Source organism: Bubalus kerabau, chromosome 17, assembly GCF_029407905.1.
Source record: "Bubalus kerabau isolate K-KA32 ecotype Philippines breed swamp buffalo chromosome 17, PCC_UOA_SB_1v2, whole genome shotgun sequence".
Classification (NCBI taxonomy): Eukaryota; Metazoa; Chordata; class Mammalia; order Artiodactyla; family Bovidae; genus Bubalus; species Bubalus kerabau.
Genome location: NC_073640.1, coordinates 50,734,560 through 50,753,120, shown reverse-complemented (window position 1 = coordinate 50,753,120; position 18,561 = coordinate 50,734,560). Strand labels below are relative to the sequence as shown.

The following is an 18,561-nucleotide window of genomic DNA, read 5'->3' as shown; positions in this document are numbered from 1 at the left end:
ACATTCAAACAAAAAGCGGGGCTCTGAGGGATTTGGAAGCATAGGCCAGGCTGTTATTTTTCTCACTGAAAAGATTTTGGAATCAGACCCACTTGTCAAGTCAATGTAAGTGACAAAAACTTTCAAGGTTTAATAGATACTGGAACCAATGTTTCTATCATCTGCTCTCAACATTGGGCTAAAGCATGGCCAACTAGGCCTGCTCCAATATCTATTGTAGGTCTGGGACAGGCACAAGGACTAAAAGCGCTATGGTATTGTCTTGTTCAGGGCCTGATAAACAACCAGCTACTATCTAACCTTATATTGCTGATATACCTATCAATATATGGGGTTGTGATCTTTTGAAACAATGGCATGCTGAGATACATATTCCTCCAAATCAATATAGCGAGGTCAGTCGCCAAATTACGTTCAATCAAGGTTATATACCAGGATTGGGACTGGGCAAAAATCAATAAGGAAGAGTTTATCCTTTGGCTGCTCAAGATTTTAAGCTTCCCCCTTTTCACTAGTGGCCACTGCTCATATTAATCTTCCTTCACCTACACCCTCACCTATACCTCTTAATTGGAAAACTGATCAACCTGTGTGGATAGAGCAGTGACCCCTAAAACAAGAAAAATTGGAAGATTTACATGAATTAATTAATGAACAACTTAACAAGGGACATATTATTGAATCCTTTATCCTTTGGAATTCTCCAGTGTTCATTATACAAAAGAAATCTGGTAAATGAAGAATGCTTACTGATCTGAGAACTGTTAATGCTGTTATTGTTCTAATGGGTGCTTTACAGCCTGGCCTACCTAATCCTAGTATGATTCCAAAAAATTGGCATTTGTTTGTTATTGACCTCAAAGATTGTTTTTTCACCATTGCTTTATACCTTGATGATCAATCTAGATTTGCCTTTTTAGTTCCTTCCATTAATTTAAAAGAGCCACATAAAAGATTTCAATGGAGTGTATTACCTCAAGGTATGCTTAACAGTCCCACTATTTGTCAAAATTTTGTAGCCAAGGCTTTACATCCAGCGCCACAGCAATTCCCTCATGCATATGTCATTCATTATATGGATGATATACTATGTGCCTTACCTGAAATTGATAACCTGCAGGAATATTTTTTAAAGCTAAAGGAATGCTTGGAATGTGCTGGCTTGTATATAGCTCCTGATAAATTTCAATACACTGAACCTTTTCAGTACTTAGGAAATATAGTCACCTGTACTACAATCAAACCACGAAAGGTGCAAGTATGCAGAGACTCAATTAAAACTCTAAATGACTTAAAAAAATTACTAAGAGATATTAACTGGATTTGACCTAACTTAGGATTCCAACCTATTCTTTATCCCATTTATTCTATTAAGAGGAAATCCAGAGCTTAATAGCTCCTGACAGCTAACTCCTGAGGCTGAGAAAGAACTAACAATTATAGAACAAACTGTACAAAAATGCCAAATAGACAGAATAGACCCTTTAGAGCCTTTCCAGTTGTTTGTCTTTCCTACCCCTCATTCCCCTACTGGGTTGATTATGCAAACTCCTTTAATACGTGAATGGATATTCTTAGGTAATTCACAAACAAAATCTGTTACCCCTTATTTAGATGTGATAGCCACTATAATTCTGAAAGGAAGAGAGTGTGTTCAACAGCTTACTGGACAGGATCCCTGCCTTATTTGCACTACACTAACCTCCAAAGAATTAAAACATTCTCTTCAAAATTCATTATCTTGGCAACTAGCTTTAGCTGACTATGTTGGACAAATTGACAACCACTATCCTGATTTGCTTATCTTGCAGTTTTTAAAACAAACAAGATGGATTTTGCCTAGAATTACTAGTGTCAACCCTGTTCCGTCCACTCCTCTCATTTTTACAGATGGCACCAGCCGAGGAAAAGCAGGATATACATGCACATTTATGCTAGTTATTGAAACACCTGAATATTCTGCACAACAAGCAGAAATTCTGGCTGTTATGCACCCATTACAAAATATTCCCCTAGCAGTTAATATGGAGAAGGCAATGGCACCCCACTCCAGTACTCTTGCCTGGAAAATCCCATGGACGGAGGAGCCTGGTAGGCTGCAGTCCATGGGGTCACTAAGAGTCGGGAACGACTGAGCGACTTCACTTTCACTTTTCACTTTCATGCATTGGAGAAGGAAATGGCAACCCACTTCATTCTTGCCTGGAGAGTCCCAGGCAAGAGTCCCAGAGGAGCCTAGTGGGCTGCCGTCTTGGGGTCCCACAGAGTCAGACACGACTGAAGTGACTTAGCAGCAGCAGCAGTTAATATCTTATCTGATTTTCAATACTCTGTACATGTCACTAAACATACAGAAATAGCAACTATTAAGGATACTATCCCATCCACATTGTATATACTTTTTACAAATTTACAACAGATGATTAGACACTGACAGTTTCCATTCTACATTACTCATATTTGGGCTAGTACTAATTTACCAGGGCCTTTAACAGAAAGAAATGCTCAAGCTGATGCCCTTTTACTTCCAATCTTTACAGAGGCATCAGCCTTTTATGACCTGACACATCGTAATTCAAAATGTTTAAAAACCAAGTTTCTTATCACTTTGGCTCAAACTTAACATTGTGCAGACTTGTCCTAAGTGTCAGATGGTTGTGATAATCACCTCTCCAACAGAAGCCGGGGGAGTTAATCCCTGTGGCCTGAAGCCACATCAGATCTGGCAGATGAACGTAACTCACATTCCATCCTCTGGAAAGCTTGCTTATGTGTATGTCATGGTTGATACTAACTCGAAATTTATCTGGGCAACTGTTTGCTCTGGAGAATCTACAAGACATGTTATTTCACATTTGTGTAGCTACTTTGCTACTATGGGCCTGTCACAAAATATAAAAACAAACAATGGCCTGGCTTAGACTAGTTCTGCTTTTAGGGATTTTTTAAGGCTTGGTCTATAAAATATCATACAGGAATCTCCTATAATCCCCAAGGACAAGCTATTGTAGAATGAGCTATAATATATCTTAAAGAAATGTTACAAAAACAAAAAGGGGGAGATGGAATGTCACTTCCCCCACAGCAAAAGTTATATAAAGCATTATTCACTCTAAATTTTTTGCTTCAAGATAATGATTTCACTGCAGAAGAATGACATTTTACGAAGGAACAAAAAGAAATTCGCCCCAAACCACCTGTTTGGTGGTATGATCCAGTAACGCACACATAGCATAGGGGAATCTGATAACCTGGGGAAGGGGTTTCACTTGTGTTTCGCCAGGTGATTCAGAAACACCTGTTTGGATTCCCTCGCGTCATCTGAAACCATATCATGAATGAACTCCCACAGAAGGATGCTTTGCATAGGACGTAGAGCCCCCCAGTAATGAGTTTCAAGGATCTGAGTCTGAAACAAACATAACGATTCCCCTCCCATCGACAAATTGGAACAAGATCCCCACTTGGGGACAGAGTAAAAGATTAACACAGAATTCAGAGGAGATCTTAGAAAATCAAGGGAAAGCGGTCACTCCTAACAATCTGGCTGTTGCCATGTTTGCTCTTAGTACCACCACAGTGAGTATACCCTTAGCAACAGCTGAATCTAAAAATTATACTTATTGGGCATACACACCTAACCCCCCATTACTAAAACCCATTGGTTGGGGGGATTCTATGATCCCCATTTATATTAATGATTCTTCCTGGATACCAGGACCTGAAGATACACACCTTCCTCTTTTTAAACAAGAGGAAGGGGCTCCCTTCAATGTTACTTATAGGTATGAATCCTGGCCAATTTGTGTAGGCTACAGGATGTCTTAAATTATCTATGCAAGCCTGGCTGTCCACTAATTCTTTAAATAGCAACTATACTAAGGTTCAGTTACATCTTCTCTCTGGTCTGAGTTTTGCTTATAACAACTCAGAACCCAATAATGACACCAAATCAGACAGACCTTTATGCAGGCATTACAAGCTGTGGACTGAAAAACAAGATTATATTAGTGGGATAATTGCCACAGGACTGAGGGAGTAATTTTGATTAAGGGTTCCTATGGAATTATATGGGACTGGTCCTCTAAGGAGTCAGTGAGTCAGTTGGTTCAGTCGCTCAGTTGTGTCAGACTCTTTGCGACCGCAGCATACCAGGCCTCCCTGTCCATCACCAACTCCCAGAGTTTACCTAAGCTCATGTCCATTGAGTCAGTGATGCCATCCAATCATCTCATCCTCTGTTGTCCCCTTCTCCTCCTGCCTTCAGTCTTTCCCAGCATCAGGGTCTTTTCAAATGAGTCAGTTCTTCACATCAGGTGGCCAAAGTATTGGAGTTTCAGCTTCAACATTAGTCCTTCCAGTGAACACTCAGGACTGATCTCCTTTAGGATGGACTGGTTGGATCTCCTTGCAGTCCAAGGGACTCTCAAGAGTCTTCTCCAACAGCACAGTTCAAAAGCTTCAGTTCTTCAGTGCTCAGCTTTCTTTCTTTCTTTTTTTTTTTTTTGATATTAGAAACACACTTTATTTGGGTCTGCCAAAAAACAGGGACATCTGCTATCACAAAAATAATTCACATTATTTTGCAGTTCTTGCAACATGCAATAAATCAAGAGGGAAAAAAGGTGTTAAAATCAGAAAGATAGAAAAATTGCCATATTTTATGTCCATCAGCAGAAGAATGGATAAGAAAGCTGTGGTACATATACACAATGGAGTATTACTCAGCCATTAAAAAGAATACATTTGAATCAGTTCTAATGAGGTGGATGAAACTGGAGCCGATTATACAGAGTGAAGTAAGCCAGAAAGAAAAACACCAATACAGTATACTAACGCATATATATGGAATTTAGAAAGATGGTAACAATAACCCTGTATACGAGACAGCAAAAGAGACACTGATGTATAGAACAGTCTTTTGGACTCTGTGGGAGAGGGAGAGGGTGGGATGATTTGGGAGTATGGCATTGAAACATGTATAACATCATATATGAAACGAGTCGCCAGTCCAGGTTCGATGCACGATACTGGATGCTTGGGGCTGGTGCACTGGGACGACCCAGAGGGATGGTATGGGGAGGGAGGAGGGAGGAGGGTTCAGGATGGGGAACACATGTATACTTGTGGTGGATTCATTTTGATATATGGCAAAATCAGCTTTCTTTATAGTCCAACTCTCACATCCACACATGACTACTGGAAAAACCATAGCCTTGACTAGACAGACCTTTGTTGGTAAAGTAATGTCTCTGCTTTTTAATACCCCTAAGGGGTATGCAGTCTCTAACTGCTCTCATCAAAAGCAGTTCTGCAGTCCTCACAAAAGGCTGCGTTGGCAGGTGCATAGAGTCTTTGACCATACTAATATTACCACTGATTCAGATCATCCAATTATATGGCATGGTAATGGAACATCACCTCCCTTCCCACAGTTGGATCAAGGAAGAGGGCAAGGAGAAACTTGGAAATTGGCTTTAAGTCTTAAAAAATTCCAAATCTGGGATGGACATTATTCCAATAAAACTATTCATTGACATTTAATACCAGTACAAACTAGACATTTTATATTCAGGTTTTCATGAGAGATCCTTATGTACTCTTGAAAGAAACAATTTCTATCAATGAAAGTGTACAAGAACTTTCTTGCCAGGATTGCAAATTATATACTTGCTTAAATTCTTCACTTTATAACTCTAATCATGCATTTGTTATATTAAAAAGGAGATTGGGAATATGGCTTCCAGTAAATCAAACCAGACCTTGGGAAGACTCCCATGAAACACATGCTCTTTTAAAGGTTATAAAGAAAGTACTACAATGTTCCAAAAGGCTTATTGAACTCTTTATAGCAGCTGTTGTGGGAATTATTGCTCTATGCACAGCAGTAGCAAGATGGCACTGCATGAAACTATACAACCAACTACATTTGTACAGCAGTGGCACCAAATGCAAGTTCTGCCTGGGGAAATCAAACCCACATAGACCAAGAAATTAATGAACGATTGATTGATTTAGAAAATGCAGTTCTCCTACTAGAGGACGAAGTACAAAATTTAAAACTACAAATTCATCTCAAGTGTGATTGGAATATCTCTTCATTTTGTGTCACACCTCATAAATATAATCAAAGTGCATATACTTGGTATCAATTACCTAAACATTCGAGAGGACCTGTTCGTAATAGTCCATCCTTATATATTTCCCAATTACAGGCTACTATTTCTAATGTGCAGAATGCTCACTTATAATTACTCCCAGAAACTGACTTATTTGAAGAAATTGAGGAAAGCTTACATAACTTAACCCCATGATGTGGATTAAAACTTTAGGAGGAGGATTGCTTGGTACTATAATATCAGGATGTATATTTTTAACTGTTTTGTGTCTAGTCCTCAGATGCATGAGAGAAACCATCCGAGAATTGATGAAGAAAGATGTTGCTTGGATGGCATATCTACTCCTGCAGAAACAAAAAGGGGAAGATGTAGTGGGAATTCCTAATAATGTACTTTCACAGCCTTGAGAAATTTCACAGAAACAGCACCTGGAAACACAGTGTGTTAGAAACTGTGTTAATGATTATCTTTCATGTTTTAAGAATAATCACCTTGTTATAAACCCCAAGGCCAGACCCAGAAGGGAGTATGACTGGGTTCATGAAAGCATGGACCTTGGAACATCAGCTCGGCACCAGGCATGAACGCTAATTGTTCCTAAGACTAGCCCAGAAGGGAACGGCCTGGGGTAAACACAAGGAGATCTGGACTATGTCAGCGTGGTCCATGACATTTAGGAGTACGTGATTAACACAGCACGTGTCTTGAGAAAGATAAGATCTGAGAAAGTCTTGTAGTCTGTGATTAGAAATAAAAGCTGGACTCAGAGTGGACTCTGCACCTCAGTCTAATAGAGGCTGCAGGTCCCCTCACCCCATTGCACCAGATTTCGTGTTCTGTCTTCATTCTTATCGCTTGCCCCCGGACCATTAGGACTACACAGTTGTTCTAGCACTATTTGTTATATAAAGGCTATCTTTATTGAATTGATTTTGTGCCTTTATGTTTGTTTTATGTCTACTTCTGGATTGTCTATTCCTTTCTCTTGATCTATATGCCAATCCCTCTGCCAATACCACCCTGTCTTGTTTATTGTCATTCTATAGGATAACAATATTGGGTAGAGTGGCTCATCCTCATCCCACTTTACCTTTTTTAAATTGACTTAACTATTCTAGGTCTTTTCATATAAATTCTAGAATAAACTAACCTATATCTACCAAAAAAAAAAAAAACTTGCTGACTTTTAATAGAATTTCAATTTGGGGATAATTGATGTCATTCACTATCTGAGTCTTCCAATCCATGAACATGTCTCTCCATTTTTAGGTCTTTATTGTGGGTTTAATTGTGTTCCCCAAAATATTCAAATCTTAACTCTCAGTACCAGTGAATGCAACCTTATTTGAAAATAGAGACTTTGAAGATACAATCAAATTAAGGTGCGATTGTATTGGATTAGAGTAGGCACAATTCTAATGACCAGTATTCTTATAAAAGGGAAGTGTGACCACAAACACATAGGGAAAGCCATGTGGAATGAAAGGCAAGGTTGGAATGATGCATCTATAAGCCAAGGAACACCTTGGATTACTAATACCAGCAGAAGCTGGAAGGGGCAAGAAAGAATCATCCCCCAGGATTTTTAGAGAAAGCATGGCCCTGCCAATACCTTGATTTTAGACTGTGCGAAAATAAAGTTTAGTTGTTTTAAACTAAATTTGTGGTAATTTGTTATGGAGCCCTAGGAAACTAATATAGTCATTGATTTCTCTTATTAGGATTTGCAATTTTGGGTATACACATCTCATACATGATTTATCAGTGTATAAGTGTTTCATTTTCTTTGGAAAAGTTATCAATGGTGTTTTTGTTTTTACCTATTCATCGCTAGTACTTACAAATTGTGTGTGTACATATACATATATACAAATCAATATACAAATTATTAATATAATTAGTTCTACAGCAAAGTCATAGATTATAATATCAATATAATTTGTATATGGATTACAAATAATTTGTATATTGATCTTGTAATCTATGATCTTGCTGCAGAACTCATTAATTAGTTCTTAAAAGCTTGTTTTTAAAAAAAAAAAAGCTTGTTTTTTTAGTACATTCCTTGGAATTTTCTACATAGACAAATCATGTCGGCTATAAGTGGGGACAGTTTTTTTTCTTCTAGTCTATATGCCTTTTTTCTTTTCTTGCCTTATTTTGGTGGCTATTACTTCCAGTGCTATGTTGAGTAAAAAGTGGTGCAAGCATAGGAGGAAACATTCAGTCTTTCACCATTAAGTATTATGTTAGCTATAGGTTTTGTGTAAGTGCTCTTTTTTAAATAGAAGGAATTCCCCTCTGTTCCTAACTTCCTGAGGTATTATGTTTTTTTTTAATCACGATTGGATGTTGGATATTATCAAATGCTTTTTCTGCAGCAATTGAACTTTTTCTGAGGCAGTTAATCATAGTATTTTTCCTCTTCAACCTGTTAATATGGTGGATTACATTTATTACTTAAAATGCCAAACCTGTCTTGTATACCTATAGTAAATCCCACTCAGTCATGTTATATAACTTCCTTGCTGTATTTGATTTGCTAACATTTTGTTGATGATTTTTGTGTCAAAAATTATGAGTTTTTTCCCCTAGTCTTTGTCTCGTTTGGGAATCAGTATAATAATGGCCTCATAAAATGAGTCAGGAAGTGTTATATTTTCTGGAAGAAGTCGTGTAAAATTTGTGTTCACTTTTAAAATGTTTTTGAAAAACTTCCAATGGAGACACCTGGGCCCAAGGATTTCTTTTGGGAGAGCTTTATGATACAAATTCAATTTCTTTAATGGTTATTTGGGATAAGTTTCATTTTAGTTGAGATTTAGTAGCCTGTGGGTTTTTGTCTTTGTTTTGGGGAGTTTTTGTTTGTTTTGTTTTTTCCCTGCCACAAGGTTTGCAGGGTCTGTTTCCTAACCAGCAATTGAATCTAGGCCATGGCAGCGAAAGCACCAAATCCTAGCCAGTAGACCTCTTTCTTAGTAGTTTGTGTGTTTTGAGAAATTTAGTACAATTAGTTCTACACTTGAAATTTTTCAACACCATTCCCCTAATAAAAATTTTGAAGTTCATTCTGTGAGGCTGGTAGCATAGCCGTAGTTTCAAAGTCAAACAGGAGCAGATAATAATAGATTTTTGCTGTAAATGATAATAAATACTCTAGGTTAAAATATAAATAACATCTAACATACAACTAAAAGAATACAAAGGAATACCACTTTCCAGAATGTCTTAAGATTTAACTTTTCTAGATTAATTCCAGAGTTTAGGAATTATCTTTCCAAGAAATGTTTATGATGGCAAATTGACTTGACACAGCCTCAAGTCATTTTCTTTATCTTAATGTGTGGTTTTGGAATTTGATATGTTTTTCAAGCTTCTTTGAGGGTGACCCAAATAAAGAAATACATTTTACATGTTATTTCCAGTATGAAAAAATTTTTAATTAATATTTCAAATAATACTGTTTCTTGGAGAAGTTCATTGAAACCACATTTGACTGAATGCTTAATACTTGGCTTAAGACAAATGCACACAAAAACAATTCTGGTATACAAAAAATCTGAGAAATTTTTTCTTTTTTTGATAGATTTTGTTAAATGCAAAGTTTTTTTCATCATTAAATTTGAGGGTTTTTTCCTTGAGGTAGGAACTCTTTATTTTCTTTTTAGATATAATTGACATAAGTGCTATTTTAGTTTCAGGTGTATGACATGTTTATTCAATACTTGCATATATTTCAAAATGATCACCAAAGTAAGTCTAGTTAACATCTGTCACTAGATGGAGAAATTGTGGGAAAAGGGAACCCTCCTATATTGGTGGGATGTAAATTGGTGCAGCCACTAGAGAGAACAGTATGGTGGTTTGTTAAAAAGAACTAAAAACAGAGCTACCATATGATCCAGCAATCCCATTCCTGGGCACATATCCCAAGAAAGCTCTAATTCAAAAGGATACATGCACCCCAATGTTCATAGCAGAAATGTTTACAATAACCAAGACATGAAAGCAACCTAAATGTTCACTGACAGATGAATACATAAAGAAGAGGTGGTACATGTATACAATGGAATACAACTCAGCCATAAAGAGAGATGACAATGCCATTTGCAGCAACATTGATGGACCCAAAAATTATCATAATAAGTAGGTCAGAAAGAGAAAGACAAATACTATGTGATATCTCTTATACATGGAATCTAAAATATGATACAAATGATATACAAACCAAACAGACTCAGAGAGAACAGATTTGTGGTTACCAAGGGGGAGGGGGATAGAGGAAGATGGAGTGGGAGTTTGGGATTAGCAGATGCAAACTATTATATATAGAGTGGATAAACAAAATGGTCCTTCTGTATAGCAAAGAGAACTGTATTAAATATCCTGTAAAAGGGAATTATCTGGCACTCCAGTGGTTAGGATTCCATGCTTCTGCTGCAGGGGCATAGGTTTGAGTCCTGGTCGTGGAACCAACATACGGCAAGCTGCACGGTGCAGCCAAAAAATTAACAATATCCAGTAATAAGCCATAATGGAAAAGAATATGAGAAAGAATATATGGAGACATATAATTAGGGCTTCCCTGGTGGTTCAGATGGTAAAGAATCTGCCTGCGATGCAGGAGACCCGGGTTCGATCCCTGGGTCAGGAGTATTCCCTGGAGAAGGGAATGGCTACCCACTCCAGTATTCTTGTCTGGGAAATCCCATGGATAGAGGATCCCAGCAGGCTATTGGAGAAGGCAATGGCACCCCATTCCAGTACTCTTGCCTGGAAAATCCCATGGACGGAGGAGCCTAGTAGGCTGCAGTCCATGGGGTCACTGAGGGTCGGACACGACTGAGCGGCTTCACTTTCACTTTTCACTTTCACGCACTGGAGAAGGAAATGGCAACCCACTCCAGTGTTCTTGCCTGAAGAATCCCAGGGACGGGGGGGCCTGGTGGGCTGCCATCTATGGGGTCGCACAGAGTCGGACACGACTGAAGTGACTTAGCAGCAGCAGCAGCAGGCTATAGTCCATGGGGTCACACAGAGTTGGGCATGATTGAGCAACTAACAAGAAAGAAAGAAGATACATATAACTGAATCACTATTGTACAGCAGAAATCAACACAATATTTTAAATCAACTATACTTAAAACTTTTTTAAAAAAGCATAAAAATTAATTGCCTAATTATCCAACTTAAAATGTGGGGAAGAAAATGGCAATAAACCAAAAGAAAGTACAAACAAGGGAATAATAAAGATAAGACTAAAAAATAAACCTATATACTGGAGAAGATTAACAAGGTCCCAAATAGGTCTTTGTGTTATCATATACCAAAAACTATGTTAATCAAGAAATCAATCCTGAATATTCATTAGAAGGACTGATGCTGAAGCTGAAGCTCCAATACTTTAGCCACCTGATGTGAAGAGCTGACTCATTAGAAAAGACCCTGATGCTGGGAAAGATTGAAGGCAGGAGGAGAAGGGGACGACAGAGGATGAGATGGTTGGATGGCATCATTGACTCAATGGACATGAGTTTGAGCAAACTCCAGGAGATGCTGAAGGACAGGTAAGCCTGGTATATTGCAGTCCATGGGGGTCACAAAGAGTTGGACACGACTGAGTGACTGAACTACAACAGTCAAGATCATGTACATATTACAGGAAATAATAAATTAATCAACAGATTGAATAAAGACCCTCCCCCATCAGTTCCATACATATGCGTTAATCTAATTTATGACTGTCAATAAGAAGGGAAATGATGGCCTTTTCATGTTCTGGAACAATTGGTGTACACACACATAAATTGTACTCTTTTATCTTTCAGAAACAGATTGATTCCAAAAGATTTTATAACAACCAAAAATGTAGAAGGCAAAACAATAAACCTTTAAGAAGATAATGTAGGAGACTAAATTTAAGACCTTGGTGTAATATATTGATTTCTTAAAACACAAAAAAAGAACAAGTCTTAAATTTTTTTTTAATAAATCTGACATTAGAGAACTTCTACTTATTGAAAGATTCCCTAGAGAATGAAAAGACAAGCTTTCAACACATATGACTAACACAAGATAAACATCCAGAATATTTTTAATAAAATTCTGTAAGACAATTTAAGAAAAAAATGAGCACATAACTTTAATATGCATTTCATATTAGACAAATGGCCAGTAAATATTTCCAGATAAAACCTTAACCTTAATTAGAGAAATGCAAAGTAAAACCAAAATGAGATTTCGTCTCATATCCATCTACCAGATTGGTCTAAACTTAAAATTCTGACAATTTAAAATGTTAGTAAGGAATAAAAGTTGAAAAATCTCCTTTGGAAAATACTGCATTGTCTAGTAAAGGTGATAATATTTGCATGTTCCAAATACCCTATGTTCAGTGATACAACATTCATAATATACATCCTAGAACAAAGGCTGGCAAACTATAGCCACCCCCCTCCCCAGCTAAATCCTGCCACTGCCTGTTTCTGTAAATAAAGTTTGATTGGAACACAGTTACACTCATTCATTTTATACATATAATTTTTATTTATTTTTTTTTGGATGTGCTGGGTCTTCATTGCTGTGCAGGCTTTTCTCTAGCTGTGGTGGGCAGGGGCTGCTCTTTAGCTGTGGTGCACAGGCTTCTCATGGAGTGGCTTCTCTTGTGGAGCACAGGCTATAGGGTGCACAGGCTTCATTAACTGCTGCACATGGGCTCAGTAGTTGTCCTTTATTGTGCTCATCTTTGCATGAAATGTTCCCTTGGTATCTCTAATTTTCTTGAAGAGATCTCTAGTCTTTCCCATTCTATTCTTTGCCTCTATTTCTTTGCACTGATCACTGAGGTAGGCTTACTTATCTCTCTTTGCTATTCTTTGGAACTCTGCATTCAAGTGGGTTTATCTTTCCTTTTCTCCTTTGCTTTTCCCTTCTCTTCTTTTCTCAGATATTTGTAAGGCCTCCTCAGACAACCATTTTGCCTTTTTGCATTTCTTTTTCTTGGGGATGGTCTTGATCCCTGCCTCCTGTACGATGTCACAAACCTCCGTCCTTAGTTCTCAGGCACTCTATCAGATCTACTCCCTTGAATCTATTTGTCACTTCCATTGTATAATTGTAAGGGATTTGATTTAGGTCATACCTGGATGGTCCAGTGGTTTTCCCTACTTTCTTCAATTTAAGTCTGAATTCGACAATAAGGAGTTCATGGTCTGTGCCACAATCAGCTCCCAGTCTTGTTTTTGCTGACTGTATAGAACTTCTCCATCTTTGGCTGCAAAGAATATAATCAATCTGATTTTGGTGTTGACCATCTGGTGATGTCCATGTATAGAGTCTTCTCTTGTGTTGTTGGAAGAGGGTGTTTGGTATGACCAGTGCATTCTCTTGGCAAAACTCTATTAGCCTTTGCCCCACTTCATTCTGTACTCCAAGGCCAAATTTGCCTTGGAGTCTACCACACAACTGCACTCATCTCACATGCCAGTTAAAGTAATGCTCAAAATTCTCCAAGCCAGGCTTTAACAGTACGTGAACTGAGAACTTCCAGATGTTCAAGCTGGATTTAGAAAAGGCAGAGGAACCAGAGAGAGATCAAATTGCCAACATCCATTGGATCATTGAAAAAGCAAGAGTTCTAGAAAAACATCTACTTCTGTTTTATTGACTATGCCAAAGCCTTTGACTGTGTGGATCACAACAAACTGGAAAATTCTGAAAGAGATGGAAATACCAGACCACCTGACCTGCCTCTTGAGAAATCTGTATGCAGGTCAGGAAACAACAGTTAGAACTGGACATGGAACAACAGACTGGTTCCAAATCAGGAAAGGAGTACGTCAAGGCTGTATATTGTCACCCTGCTTGTTTAACTTATATGCAGAGTACATCATGCAAAATGCCAGGCTGGATGAAGCACAAGCTGGAATCAAGATTGCCGGGAGAAATATCAATAACATCAGATATGCAGATGACACCACGCTTATGGCAGGAAGTGAAGAAGAACTAAAGAGCCTCTTGATGAAAGTGAAAGAGGAGAGTAAAAAAGTTGGCTTAAAACTCAACACTCAGAAAACTAAGATCACAGCATCTGGTCCCATCACTTCATGGGAAATAGATGGGGAAACAGTGGAAACTGTGACAGACTTTATTGTTTGGGGCTCCAAAATCACTGCAGATGATGACTGCAGCCATGAAATTAAAAGATGCTTGCTTCTTGGAAGAAAGCTATGACCAACCTAGATAGCATATTAAAAAGCAGAGACATTACTTTGCCAACAAAGGTCCATTTAGTCAAAGCTACGGTTTTTCCAGTAGTCATGTATAGATGTGAGAGTTGGACTATAAAGAAAGCTAAGCGTTGAAGAATTGATGCTTTTGAACTGTGCTGTTGGAGAAGACACTTGAGAGACCCTTGGACTGCAAGAAGATCAATCCAGTCAATCCTAAAGGAAATCAGTCCTGAATATTCACTGGAAGGAATGATGCTGAAGCTGAAACTCTCAATACTTTGTCCACCTGATGCAAAGAACTGACTCATTGGAAAAGACCCTGATGCTGGGCAAGATTGAAGGCTAGAGAAGATAACAGAGGATGAGATGGTTGGATGGCATCCCCAACTCAATGAACATGAGTTTGAGTAAACTCCAGGAGTTGGCAATGGACAGAGAAGCCTGGTGTGCTGCAGTCCATGGGGTCACAAAGAGTAAGACACGACTGAGCAACTGAACTGAACTGATGTGATATACTAGGATGCATACAGCAGTGCCTCTAGTATTCTTGTCAAATATATTTAAATGTAACCTAGTCATGACGAAACAAGAAAATTCAGAATGTTAGGCTCAACATTCTAGCCTCTTTAATTCTTTAAAATGTCATTGTGAAACACAAAACAAGTGAAGGGAATGCTGCTGCTGCTGTTGCTAAGTCGCTTCAGTCATGTCCGACTGTGGGACCCCATAGATGGCAGCCCACCAGGCTCTGCCGTCCCTGGGATTCTCCAGGCAAGAGTACTGGAGTGGGTTGCCATTGTCTTCTACGGAAGGGAATACTGCTCTACATTAAAAAGATAGGCCCTTTTTTCACCATGTGAGAAAACAGCAAGATGGTGGCCATCTGTAAACCAGGAAAGGCTCTCAGAAGGAACAAAATCTGCCTGTATCTTGATCTTGGACTTCCCAGCTTCTAGAACTGTGAGACAAAAGCCGGTCCACTGCAACGTGTGACTTTGATCTGGAGTATGTATCAGTTTTTAAAATGCATATATAGGGTATCTGGGAACAACTGGGACAATGTAAAAGCAGATTATATATTAGATGATATTATGAATCAATGTTAAATTTCTTATGTATATTCATGGTGTTGAATACTCATAATATTGCTCTTATAAATAGAGCAAAAACCAAACAAAAAATATGTAAATAAGCATAGACAGATTAAGAGAATGGTGCAAAATGTTAAAAACTGGTGAATCTAGCTAAAGGACATACAGTATACATCATTACAATATTCTTTTGCTTTTCCTATAGCTTAAATTTTTAAAAATAAAAACAGTGAAAAATAATTATAAAAATACTTGAGAACCTGAGATCACTGAATAAATGCCTGACTCATATGTACTGGTATAAATCTAATCTATTGCCAGCATTGATAAAGAGTCTTAAAGGAAATGACCCGATGCCAGGAAAAAGAATATATTTACCAATAATGTACATGGGCAACCACTACCATGGGCTCTAGTTGCTGGGCTCAAGCGATAACTAATCCTTGAGGGTCTGGGCCATAATGTAAATCTGAAACTGCCCGCTAATAAACAGGGAACCTGGTTCTTATGAAAAATTATTGCCTGTGTATTCTTTCCCCTTTGCAGTTTTCTCCATGGTTTTTCTGGATTTTATCTTCTTCCACAGAATTTAGGTTCCTTGACTCATTTCTTGCTCCAAAATCTTCAACATCTCCATTTTCTTTGAATTTTAAGATTAAAATTTACATACATGAGTAATATGTTTTCCTTGTAAGGAAAAAAAGAGAGATTATCATTAATACCTAAAGTCCTCTTTGACACTCTCCCCCTTTACAATAAGTCCTCGCTTCTCGCCTCAAAGTTTACTATTGACAGAGGGGCATATCCTTCCAAAAATATATAGTTTTTTATATTAAATATATCATATAGTATGCTGGAAAAAGATCCTCCTCAGCTTCTGTGATCTTTATTTCTAAAGGTCTTTAGTTCTGGGAGGGTCAAAGTACCTCTGTGAATCTGATAAAGGTGCCTCTACTTTCTCTGGAAAAGAAAAATCACATTTATACATATACAAAATGTCATAAGTTTAATATACAATAATAAACCCATCTACATGGAATCTATTCATCTCAGGTTAGTAATTCCTGTTTTTTAAACAATAACCTCTTTTCTCTTGCAAGCAATCATCACAACTATTCAAAAGCCAAAAGAGACAACAGACAATCAAGATGTGGCTTGAGACCTATGCACGTCTGTCTAACTTGAAACCAGAATGTGTCACCTCTTAAAAAAACAAACTACATTTCCTATGTATCCTCTTGAAAAAATTTTGGTCTACTCTGACATTCTGACCCACTCTAAGTCAGAGCGATTTGACTATCTCTATTTCACATAGCTATACTGGATCAAGCACACAGGTTCATTTACTCAACAATCTTGGTCACCAAACTTGCTACTCCACAAAATTGGGAAGAAATCAAAGTATTTGGTGCTGCTGCTGCTGCTAAGTTGCTTCAGTCGTGTCCGACTCTGTGCGACCCCATAGACAGCAGCCCACCAGGCTTCCCCATCCCTGGGATTCTCCAGGCAAGAACACTGGAGTGGGTTGCCATTTCCTTCTCCAGTACATGAAAGTGAAAAGTGAAAGTGAAGTCAGTCGCTCAGTTGTGTCCGACCCTATCGACCCCATGGACTGCAGCCTACCAGGCTCTTCCTTCCATGGGATTTTCTAGGCAAAAGTACTGGAGTGGGGTGCCATCGCCTTCTCCCAAGTATTTGGTAAATGGTCCTAAAAATCAGATAAGCTTTATTAGTTCTTGATCCTCCGCCCCCTAAGCAGTGATGAAATGACAGCTCCATCTCTTTTGGGCTGGACATTCACAAGTTTATGATTTTTTTTTTTTTAAAGAACAGGAGGTCATGAAGTAAGTGAAGACAAGCCCAGGCTTATCAACAGACCTACATTAAGTTCTTTTCTCTCTTTGAGTCAAGGTATGCTCATAGAATGGAGAAGGAAATGGCAACCCACTCCAGTACTCTTGCCTGAAAAATTCCATGGATGGAGGAGCCTGGTAGGCTACAGTCCATGGGGTCACAAAGAGTTGGACATGACTGAGCAACTTCACTTTCTTTCTTTCTATAGTTTCTTTTGGAGAAGTAAATGGCGACACACTCCAGTGTTCTTGCCTGGAGAATCCCATGGACAGAGGGGCCTGGTGGGCTGCAGTCTATGGGGTTGCAGAGTTGGACACGACTAAGCAACTAACTCACACATGCTCATAGAAAAAGGAAACAGGGTTTGACCTAGAATTCAGGAAATCTGACTAATGCTGGACTCTACTGAAATTTACTCTTCTTATATATAAAGTTATTTTATTGTTTTATTAACTGGATGCCTCTCAACCTTACCCAACAAAGTCCCCTTAATAGTAGAAAAGAATGAATGCCTACTTTGAAGGGCTGTGGTGGAGGAAAAAGCAGTTACCCTAAGGCTGCCTTTGAAAATATGCTTCTTAAAAAAAACAACAGCCGACTAAGTTGATTTTGCATTCTTCCCCATAATTACATGTATTTGATCCAGTAGAAAAATCAGGCCTAAATTATTTGCCAAATGAACTGATGACCTCTTCCAGATTATCAAATTGGTGTTCAAGGAAGAAATAATTTGACCATCCATCTTTTTTCACAATCACATATATGTTCTTTTGCTAGTCACACTCCTACAGACGTTCAGATGTAGGCATGATAAAAGTACATTTATATAAGAAATCATCACCAGTCACACAACCACTCTCAATTATGGACACAAAACAAACTACAAAGGCAGAGGCCCCATAATCTCTCAGACAATCCCACACAGTTATAAAATGCTATTACTATGCAGCTCCTAGTACGAATCACCTGACACCCAACAGCACATAGAATCACACACAGGCAGAAACACAATCCTACACCCGGTCACTGAGGGACTCCTAGTCCACCCGAAAATATCTCGCAATGTCTCGCACATATTCACCTGCACCAAAGGGACACACAGGGTCTCGTGTCAATCTGACGCTCAAACTGATTCCCTGCACCTGCCCTATCTGCCTGTCCCACTTTGTCCTGACCGGCAAAGACCACTCAACAGCAGCGCAGTCTTCGCCCCAAAAGCTAGAGCCAAGCGCGTCCCACGCCTGCGCAATGAGCGCAGGCGGGCTC

At 38.5% G+C, this 18,561-nt stretch overlaps 1 protein-coding gene and 1 long non-coding RNA gene across 4 annotated transcripts in view; one reads left to right on the top strand and one right to left on the bottom strand.

The window, feature by feature from the left end:
* Window positions 1-18,561, top strand: part of LOC129631957 (zinc finger protein 569) — a 159,090-nt gene that overhangs the window by 42,277 nt on the left and 98,252 nt on the right. The gene's annotated exons all lie outside the window — the stretch shown is intronic.
* LOC129631983 (uncharacterized) lies at window positions 9,539-18,536 on the bottom strand. 2 transcript variants are annotated; one of them, XR_008704250.1, is made up of 5 exons: window positions 18,377-18,536; window positions 16,368-16,401; window positions 15,820-16,128; window positions 13,261-13,392; window positions 9,539-11,177 (listed from the first exon to the last, which is right to left on the bottom strand). It is a non-coding gene; the product is annotated as an uncharacterized LOC129631983 (long non-coding RNA). The 2 variants fall into 2 exon arrangements; XR_008704249.1 differs by lacking the exon at window positions 16,368-16,401.